This window comes from Nomascus leucogenys, chromosome 8 (assembly GCF_006542625.1).
Source record: "Nomascus leucogenys isolate Asia chromosome 8, Asia_NLE_v1, whole genome shotgun sequence".
Lineage (NCBI taxonomy): Eukaryota > Metazoa > Chordata > Mammalia > Primates > Hylobatidae > Nomascus > Nomascus leucogenys.
In genome coordinates this window covers 107,486,840-107,495,500 of record NC_044388.1, presented here as the reverse complement: position 1 = coordinate 107,495,500, position 8,661 = coordinate 107,486,840, and the positions used below count along the sequence as shown (strand labels likewise).

The 8,661-nt window shown below is 47.2% G+C and overlaps 1 long non-coding RNA gene across 1 annotated transcript in view; it reads right to left on the bottom strand.

The window, feature by feature from the left end:
* Positions 1 to 866: 866 nt before the first annotated feature.
* Positions 867 to 8,661, bottom strand: part of LOC115836291 — a 47,718-nt gene continuing 39,923 nt past the window's right edge. Inside the window, exon 3 of the long non-coding RNA XR_004031238.1 lies at positions 867 to 1,192. This is a non-coding gene — a long non-coding RNA (uncharacterized LOC115836291). The remainder of the gene's footprint in view (positions 1,193 to 8,661) is intronic.

Here is an 8,661-nt window from a genome sequence, read left to right as displayed (position 1 = left end):
ACGACAACCCTCCGCAGCAGGTACTATTATTACCCCACTTTATTTTATTTATTTATTTTTTTGAGACAGGGTCTCACTGTTGCCCAGGCTGGAGTGCAGTGGTGCGATCTCGGCTCACTGTAACCTCCGCCTCCCAGGTTCCAGTGATTCTCTTGCCTCAGTCTCCCGAATAGCAGGGATTACAGGCGCCTGCCACCATGCCCGGCTAATTTTTGCATTTTTAGTAGAGGCAAGGTTTCACCATGTTGGCAAGGCTGGTCTTGAACTCCTGACCTCAAGTGATCCATCTGCCTCGGCCTCCCAAAGCGTTAGGATTACAGGCATGAGCCACTGTGCCTGGTCTTATTACCCCACTTAAGAAATGAGGAAACTGGCCAGGTGCTGTGGCTCACGCCTGTAATCCCAGCACTTTGGGAAGCCGAGGCGGGCGGATCACAAGGTCAGGAGATCGAGACCATCCTGGCTAACACAGTAAAACCCCGTCTCTACTAAAAATACAAAAAATTAGCTGGGCGTGGTGGCACGTGCCTGTAATCCCTGTGACTTGGGAGGCTGAGGCAGGAGAATCTATTGAACCTGGGAAGTGGAGGTTGCAATGAGCTGAGATCACACCATTGCATTCCAGCCTGGGTGACAGAGCAAGACTCCATCTCAAAATAATAATAATAATAATAAAATAAAAATAATAAATGAGGAAACTGAGGACTAGAGAAGTAATTTTCCCAGCAAGTAACTGACTGAGCCAGGATGTGAACCCCTATGCAGCTGATCACAGAACTTCTGCTTTCTGTTGTGTTGCACCACCTCACCAAGGTGACACACAGGAACTTGGTCAGGCAAAGAATGATGGCACATTTATACCATGGTGAGTTTTTGTAAAATTTATTAAGAGATTTTCGAAATGGATCCATTGGCCAGGTGCAGTGGCTCATGCCTGTAATCCTGGCGCTTTGGGAGGCTGAGGCAGGAGGATCACCTGAGGTCAGGAGTTTGAGACCAGCCTGGCCAACATGGTGAAACCCTGTCTTGACTAAAAATACAAAAATTAGCCGAACGTGGTGGCGGGCACTTGTAATCCCAGCTACTCAGGAGGCTGAGGCTGGAGAATCACTTGAACCCGGGAGGCAGAGGTTGTAGTGAGTGGAGATTGCGCCATTGTACTCCAGCCTGGGCAACAAGAGTGGAACTCTGTCTAAAAAAAAAAAACTATCTTTGTCCTATTAAATAGAGGATCTTGGACACAGTTAACCTTTTCTTTCTTTTTTTTTTTTTTTTTGAGACGGAGTCTCGCTCTTTTGCCTAGGCCAGACTGCAGTGGCACTATCTTGGCTCACTGCAAACTCCGCTCCCGGGTTCACGCCATTCTGCCTCAGTCTCCAAGTAGCTGGGACTACAGGCGCCTGCCACCGCGCCCAGCTAATTTTTTGTATTTTTAGTAGAGACGAGGTTTCACCGTGTTAGCCAGGATGGTCTCAATCTCCTGACCTCGTGATCCGCCCGCCTCGGCCTCCCAAAGTGCTGGGATTACAGGCATGAGCCACCGTGCCTGGCAATAACCCAGATTTCTTTGTTTTTATTTTTTATTTTTATTTTTTTGAGACAGCGTCTCTCTCTGTCGCCTAAGTTGGAGTGCACTGGCGTGATCTTGGCTCACTACAACCTCCGCCTCCCGGGTTCAAGCAATTCTCCTGCCTCAGCCTCCCAAGTAGCTGGGACTATAGGTGCCCGCCACCATGCCCAGCTAATTTTTATATTTTTAATAGAGACAGGGTTTCACCATGTTGACCAGGATGGTCTCAATCTCCTGACCTCGTGATCCGCTCACCTGGGCCTCCCAAAGTGCTGGGATTACAGGCGTGAGCCACCGCGCCCGGCCCAACCTTTTCTTAATAGTTTAGCACTATTGTTAGTATTTATAACCTGTCTTAGCATGTCTGGACCGCTATAACAAAATGTCATAAAATGAGTGGCTTACAAACAACAGAAATGTATTTCTCACAGTTCTGGAGGCTGGGAAGTTCCATGAGCAAGGTGCTGGCAGATTCATTGTCTGGTGAGGGCCTGCTTCCTGGCTCAGAGATAGCTGTCCTTTGGCTGTGTCCTTACATGGTATCCACCTCTCGTGACTTAATCATCTCCCAGAAGCCCCATTGCTCTTTTTATTTATTTATTCATTTTTGAGACGGAGTCTCGCTCTGTCACCAGGCTGGAGTGCAATGGCATGATATCAGCTCACTGCAACCTCTGCCTCCCACTTCATGCAATTCTCCTGCCTCAGCCCCCCGAGTAGCTGGGATTATAGGTGCACGCCACTACACCCAGATAACTTTTGTATTTTTAGGAGACACAGAGTTTCACCATGTTGGCCAGGATAGTCTCAATCTCTTGACCTCATGAGCTGCCCACCTCAGCCTCCCAAAGTGTTGGGATTACAGGTGTGAGCCACTTTGCCCTACAATTTTTTTTTTTTTTAAATTCTTAATAGAGACAGGGTCTCGATATGTTGCCCAGGCTGGTCTTGAACTCCTGAGCTCAATTTATCCTCCTGCCTCAGCTTCCGAAAGTGCTGGGATTACAGACCTGAGTCATCTCACCCAGCCCAGCCCCATCTCTTTATACCATCACCTTGGGGGGCTAGGATTTCTGTTTTTTTTTTTTTTTTTAATTCCTTTTTTTGAGACGGAGTCTCGCTCACCCAGGCTTGAGTGCAATGGTGCGATCTTAACTCACTGCAATCTCCGTCTCCTGGGTTCAAGCGATTCTCCTGCTTCAGCCTCCCAAGTAACTGGGATTACAGGCATCCGCCACTGTGCTCGGCTAGTTTTTGTATTTTTAGTAGAGACAGGGTTTTACCATGTTGGCCAGGCTGGTCTTGAACTCCTGACCTCAGGTGATCCGCCCACCTCGGCCTCCCAAAGTGCTGGGATTACAGGTGTGAGCCACCACGCCCAGCCAGGGCTAGGATTTCAACATATGAATTTGGGGCAGCGGGGGTGGAAACAGTCTGTGTAACATTGTCATCCTGTGCTTTAGGAAAATTCTGTTTTGTTCTTTGGATTGCTGTTACCTTATTATCAGGCTCCCAGCCAAAACTCCCTGTGGCCATGGTCTGTCTCAAACAGTACCTTTCTCCAACCAACTCTCTCCACCCTCACCCCAAAAATGTGGCTGATCAAATGCTTTGGGCTAAAAATCCAAATATAAATTGTTTTTTTGTAAGTATTATAATTTAGCATAAGGTCTTTGTGATAATAATTTCTTGCCCCAGAGATCTTTTTTCCCCTTTATTTCCAGTTTAAGAATATGATTTGAAAGTCTGTGTTGCTGAGAGATTAACAAGCAGATAAGCAGGTTCTGGGTGTACTTCCCTAACTACCTGGTAGTATTCTTCACAGCATAAGCTGGTGATTCCTTTAAAAAAAATTTTTTTTTTTTTTGGGGACGGAGTCTGGCTCTGTTGCCCAGGCTGGAGTGCAGTGGCATGTCTTGGCTCACTGCAAGCCCCGCCTCCTGGGTTCGCGCCATTCTCCTGCCTCAGCCTCCCGAGTAGCTGGGACTACAGGCGCACACCACCATGCCTGGCTAATTTTTTTTGTATTTTTAGTAGAGACGGGGTTTCACTGTGTTAGCCAGGTTGGTCTCGATCTCCTGACCTCGTGATCCGCCCATCTCGGCCTCCCAAAGTGCTGGGATTACAGGCGTGAGCCACTGCGCCCAGCCTAAAAAAAATTTTTTTTTTTTTTGAGTCAGTGTCTCACTCTGTCACCCAGGCTGGAGTGCAGTGGCAGGATCATAGCTCACTGCAGCCTGAAACTCCTGGCTCAAGCAATCCTTTCTACTCACCCTCCCAAGCAGCTGGGACCATAGGCGTAAGCTACCATGCCCAGCTAATTTGTTTTTATGTTTTGTAGAGATGGGGTCTCACTGTGTTGCCCAAGCTGGTCTTGAACTCCTGGGCTCAAATAATCCTTCACTTCAAGCTCCCAAAGTGCTGGGTAAAAGTGTGAGCCACTGCTCCCTGTTGTTGACCATAGATTCTTGGGCTCTCAATGCAATAGAAATCGTCATGAAGCCTCGAGTTTTCCCAGGAAAGACTTAATTGGAGCTTATGTCTGGACATAATGAAGGTAGCACGAGAGACAGAGAGAGAGAGAGGAGAATTCCCTGACTGCCTCTCTAAAAAGAGTCAGCAGGGCTTTTTTATATTAGGCAAAGTGTGGAAATTAACGTCAGGGGGTAGGGTGGTATGCAGACTGGACTGGGCGAAACACTGAGGGGTAGGGTATACAGGTCAGCATGGCCGGTTGCTATGGTTGTCTTGACTAAGGGGCCACCTGGTGGTCTGGCTGGTAGCAAGAAGGCTGTAAATCAGTTGTTCAGCATTGCTTCTCAGGGTGGAACACGCCACAGCCTTGGTTTCATATTTAGATTTCCTAAAGCCAGTTCTTGGCATTCCTTAAGTAAAAGGCATGGTTAAACATTATGGCATCAATGAGGTAGTGGAGTGGGGTTTGTGATCACTGGGAATGCATGGAAGAATGCTCCAGTGGGACTGAGCTGAAGCCACGCCCTGTTCCCACTCTTTCTCATCCCAGCCCTGAAACCTTTGCAAAATTATGACAGTAAAAGAAATCTAGACCAGTAGACCAGGCACGGTAGCTCACGCCTGTAATCCCAGCACTTTGGGAGGCCAAGATGGGCAGATCACCTGAGGATGAGACTAGCCTGGCCAACATGGGGAAACCCCATCTCAACTAAAAATACAAAAATTAGTCAGGCGTGGTGGTGTGCACCTGTAATCCCAGCTACTCTGGAGGCTGAGGCATGAGAATTGCTTGAACCCAGGAGGCGGAGGTTGCAGTGAGCTGAGATTGCATCACTGCACTCCAGTCTGAGTGACAGAGCAAGACTCTGTCTCAAAAAAACAAAACAAAACAAAACAAAAACCAGAAAGCTGACATAGTTGACTCCATCTTGCTTCTAACCTCCAAGTTCTCCTTGGACATTCCTGGGCTTAGGCCAAACTAACTTTGGGGAGAATCTAGTTTATAGTTTAACCTTAAAGCAAGGATGATAGTAGTCCTTCCCCAAACTAAACTGCCTTTGTAAAACTAATGCCCGGTCAGGCGCGGTGGCTCACGCCTGTAATCCCAGCACTTTGGGAGGCTGAGATGGGCGGATCACCTGAGGTTGGGAGTTCGAGACCAGCCTGACTAACATGGAGAAACCCCTGCCTCTACTAAAAATACAAAAATTAGTCGGGCATGGTGGCGCATGCCTGTAATCCCAGCTACTGGGGAGGCTGAGGCAGGAGAATCACTTGAACTTGGGAGGTGGAGGTTGTGGTGAGCCGAGATTGCACCATTGCACTCCAGCCTGGGCTACAAGAGCGAAACTCCATCTCAAAAAACAAAACAAAACAAAAAAACGAATGCCCACTGGTCCTGTGGTCCAACTCACAGGAAGACTCAGTGCTCAAGGAGCATTTTCCACACCCCCATGATCACATTCCCAACCAATTACCAGCACCTGTTCCCTAGCCCCTGCCTGCCAAACTATCCTTGAAAAAGCCTAGCCTCAAAATTTTAGGGGAGACTGATTCAAGTAGTAACTCTGCCCTGGACAAACAATACCTTTCTCCAATCATCTCAAGAATAAAATCAAAAAATAAAATACAAAAAAATTGACTAGGGGTGTTGTTGCCTGCCTATAGTCCCAGCTACTTGGAAGGTTGAGACAGGAGAATTGCTTGAACACAGGAGGCGGAGGTTTCAGTGAGCCGAGATTGTGCCACTGCACTCCAGCCTCGGGAACAGAGCGAGACTCCATCTCAAAAAACAAAAACAAAACGCCAGACAGGCTGGGTGCCATGGCTCACTCCTGTAATCCCAGCACTTAAGGAGGCCAAGGCAAGAGGATTGCTTGAACCTAGGAGTTTGAGATCTGCCTGGGCAACAGAGCAACACTTTGTATCTAGAAAAAATTTAAAATATTTATTTATATAATATAAACTTTTTTTTTTAAGCCAGACAAAAGGGCCAGTCGTGGTGCCCATAATCCCAGTGCTTCGGGAGGCTGTGATGGAAAGATTGCCTGAGACAAGCCTGAGTACTATAATGAGACCCCATCTCTCAAAAAAAAAAATAAATAAAAATAATAAATAAATAAATAAATAAATATGGCCTGGCACGGTGGCTCACGCCAGTAATCCCAGCACTTTGGGAGGCCAAGGAGGGCGGATCACCTGAGGTCAGGAGTTCAAGACCAGCCTGACCAACATGGAGAAACCCCGTCTCTACCAAAAATACAAAATTAGCTGGGCATGGTGGCTCATGCCTGTAATCCCAGCTACTAGGGAGGGTGAGGCAGGAGAATGGCTTGAACCTGGGAGGCGGAGGTTGTGATGAGCTGAGATTGCACCATTGCACTCCAGCCTGGGCAACAAGAGCAAAACTCCGTCTCAAAAAAAAAAAAAAAAAATTGGCTGTGGCACACGCCTGTAGTTCAAGCTGCTACTTAGGGAGCTGAGGAATGAAGATCACTTGAACCCAGTTCAAGGTTACAGTGAGCTATAATTGTGCCACTGCACTCCAGTCTGGGCAACAAAGAGACCCTGTCTTGAAAAAGAAAAGTCAGATAAAGAATACACATTGTGGCCGGGCGCCGTGGCTCACGCCTGTAATCCCAGCACTTTGGGAGGCTGAGGCGGGCGGATCACGAGGTCAGATCGAGACCATCCTGGCTAACACGGTGAAACCCCGTCTCTACTAAAAATACAAAAAAATTAGCCAGGCATGGTGGCGGGCGCCTGTAGTCCCAGCTGCTGGGGAGGCTGAGGCAGGAGAACTGTGTGAACCCAGGAGACCGAGCTTGCAGTGAGCTGAGATCGCGCCACTGCACTCCAGCCTGGGTGACAGAGCAAGACTCCGTCTCAAAAAAAAATAAAAATAAAAAAAAAGAATACACATTACATGATTTGATTTATAGAAAATGCTAGAAAATATAGAAAATACAAACCATAAGTGACACATCAGTGATTTTCTAGGGTTGGGGGTTGGGGGTAGGAGGAGGAAAAGATAGATTACAAAAGAGCAGGAAGAGGCCGGGCATGGTGGCTCACTCCTGTAATCCCAACACTTTGGGAGGCGGAGGTGGGTGGATCACCTCATGTCAGAAGTTTGAGACCAGCCTGGCCAACATGGTGAAACCCCATCTCTACTAAAAATACGAAAATTAGCTGGGTGTGGTGGCGCGCACCTGTAATCTCAGCTACTAGGGAGGCTGAGGCAGGAGAATCACTTGAACCGGGGAGGCAGAGGTTGCAGTGAGCCGAGATCTCGCCACTGCACTGCAGCCTGGGCAACAGAGTGAGACTCTGCCTCAAAAAAAAAAAAAAAAAAAAAGAGCAGGAAGAACCCAGTGAGGGTGAAAGAAATATCATCTTAGTTGTGGTAATCATTTCACATGTGTAGACATAGGTCAAAACACAAAAACACATCAGATTTTACACTTCATATATGTGCAGTTTATTGCACATTAATTATACCTCAGTAAAGCTGTAAAAGAATAATAAAGCCATCTTGAAAAAAGAAATGAATGAATGAGGGTAGTATTAGGCCAGGAGCCGTGGCTCGTGCCTATAATCTCAGCACCTTGGGAGGTCAAGGGAGGAGGATCACTTGAACCCAGGAGTTCAAAACCAGCCTTGGCAACAAGATGAAACCCCGTCTCTACAAAAAAAAAACAAATACAAAAATTAGCCAGGCATGGTGGCACATGCCTGTAGTCCCAGCTACTTAGGAGGCTGAAGAGGGAGCATCACCTGAGCCAGGGAGGTGTTGGTTGCATTAAGCTGAGATCTGGCCACTGCACTCAGCCTGGTTGACAGAATGAGACAAGAAAAAAAAAAAATGTCAAACTGACCCTTTTTCAAGGCCCAGGACTTCAATTAATCCAGAAGATTATTTGAAATGTGGATTTACACCCATTTATTTGAATGAATAACCTCAAGCTGGGCATAGATGGGCCTTGAGATACTGGGTTACATAATATGACTCCATCCCAAGAACCAGAGCATGTGAAAATCAAATGTCCAGGCGAACCTCTACAGTTTTTCCAGTGATTTTTAAAGTTGTGTCATACTTAATCCAGTGCTTCCTCCAGAGTTTCTTCAAACTTAATGATAAATGATTCAAAGCCTTTTTTGAGCTTTCTGCTTTTTTTGAGACAGGGCCAGCCACCCAAGTAACTGAAACTTACCAGCGTGTGCCACCAAGCCTGGCTAATTTTTTTGTATTTTTTGTAGAGATGGGGTTTTGCCATGCTGCCCAGGCTGGTCTCAAACTCCTGCGCTCCAGTAATTCTCCCGCCTCGGCCTCCAAAAGTGCTGGGATTACAGGTGTCAGCCACTGCGCCCAGCTTCTTTTTTGAGGTTTCTTAATAGCAAAAGCAGAAACTTGCATACCGTTGGGAATCATTTGTTCTTCCTGTTATGATAAAAATTTCTGGCCGGGCGCAGTGGCTCAAGCCTGTAATCCCAGCACTTTGGGAGGCTGAGGCGGGCGGATCACGAGGTCAGGAGATCGAGACCATCCTGGCTAACACGGTGAAACCCTGTCTCTACTAAAAATACAAAAAATTAGCCAGCCTGGTGGCGGGCGC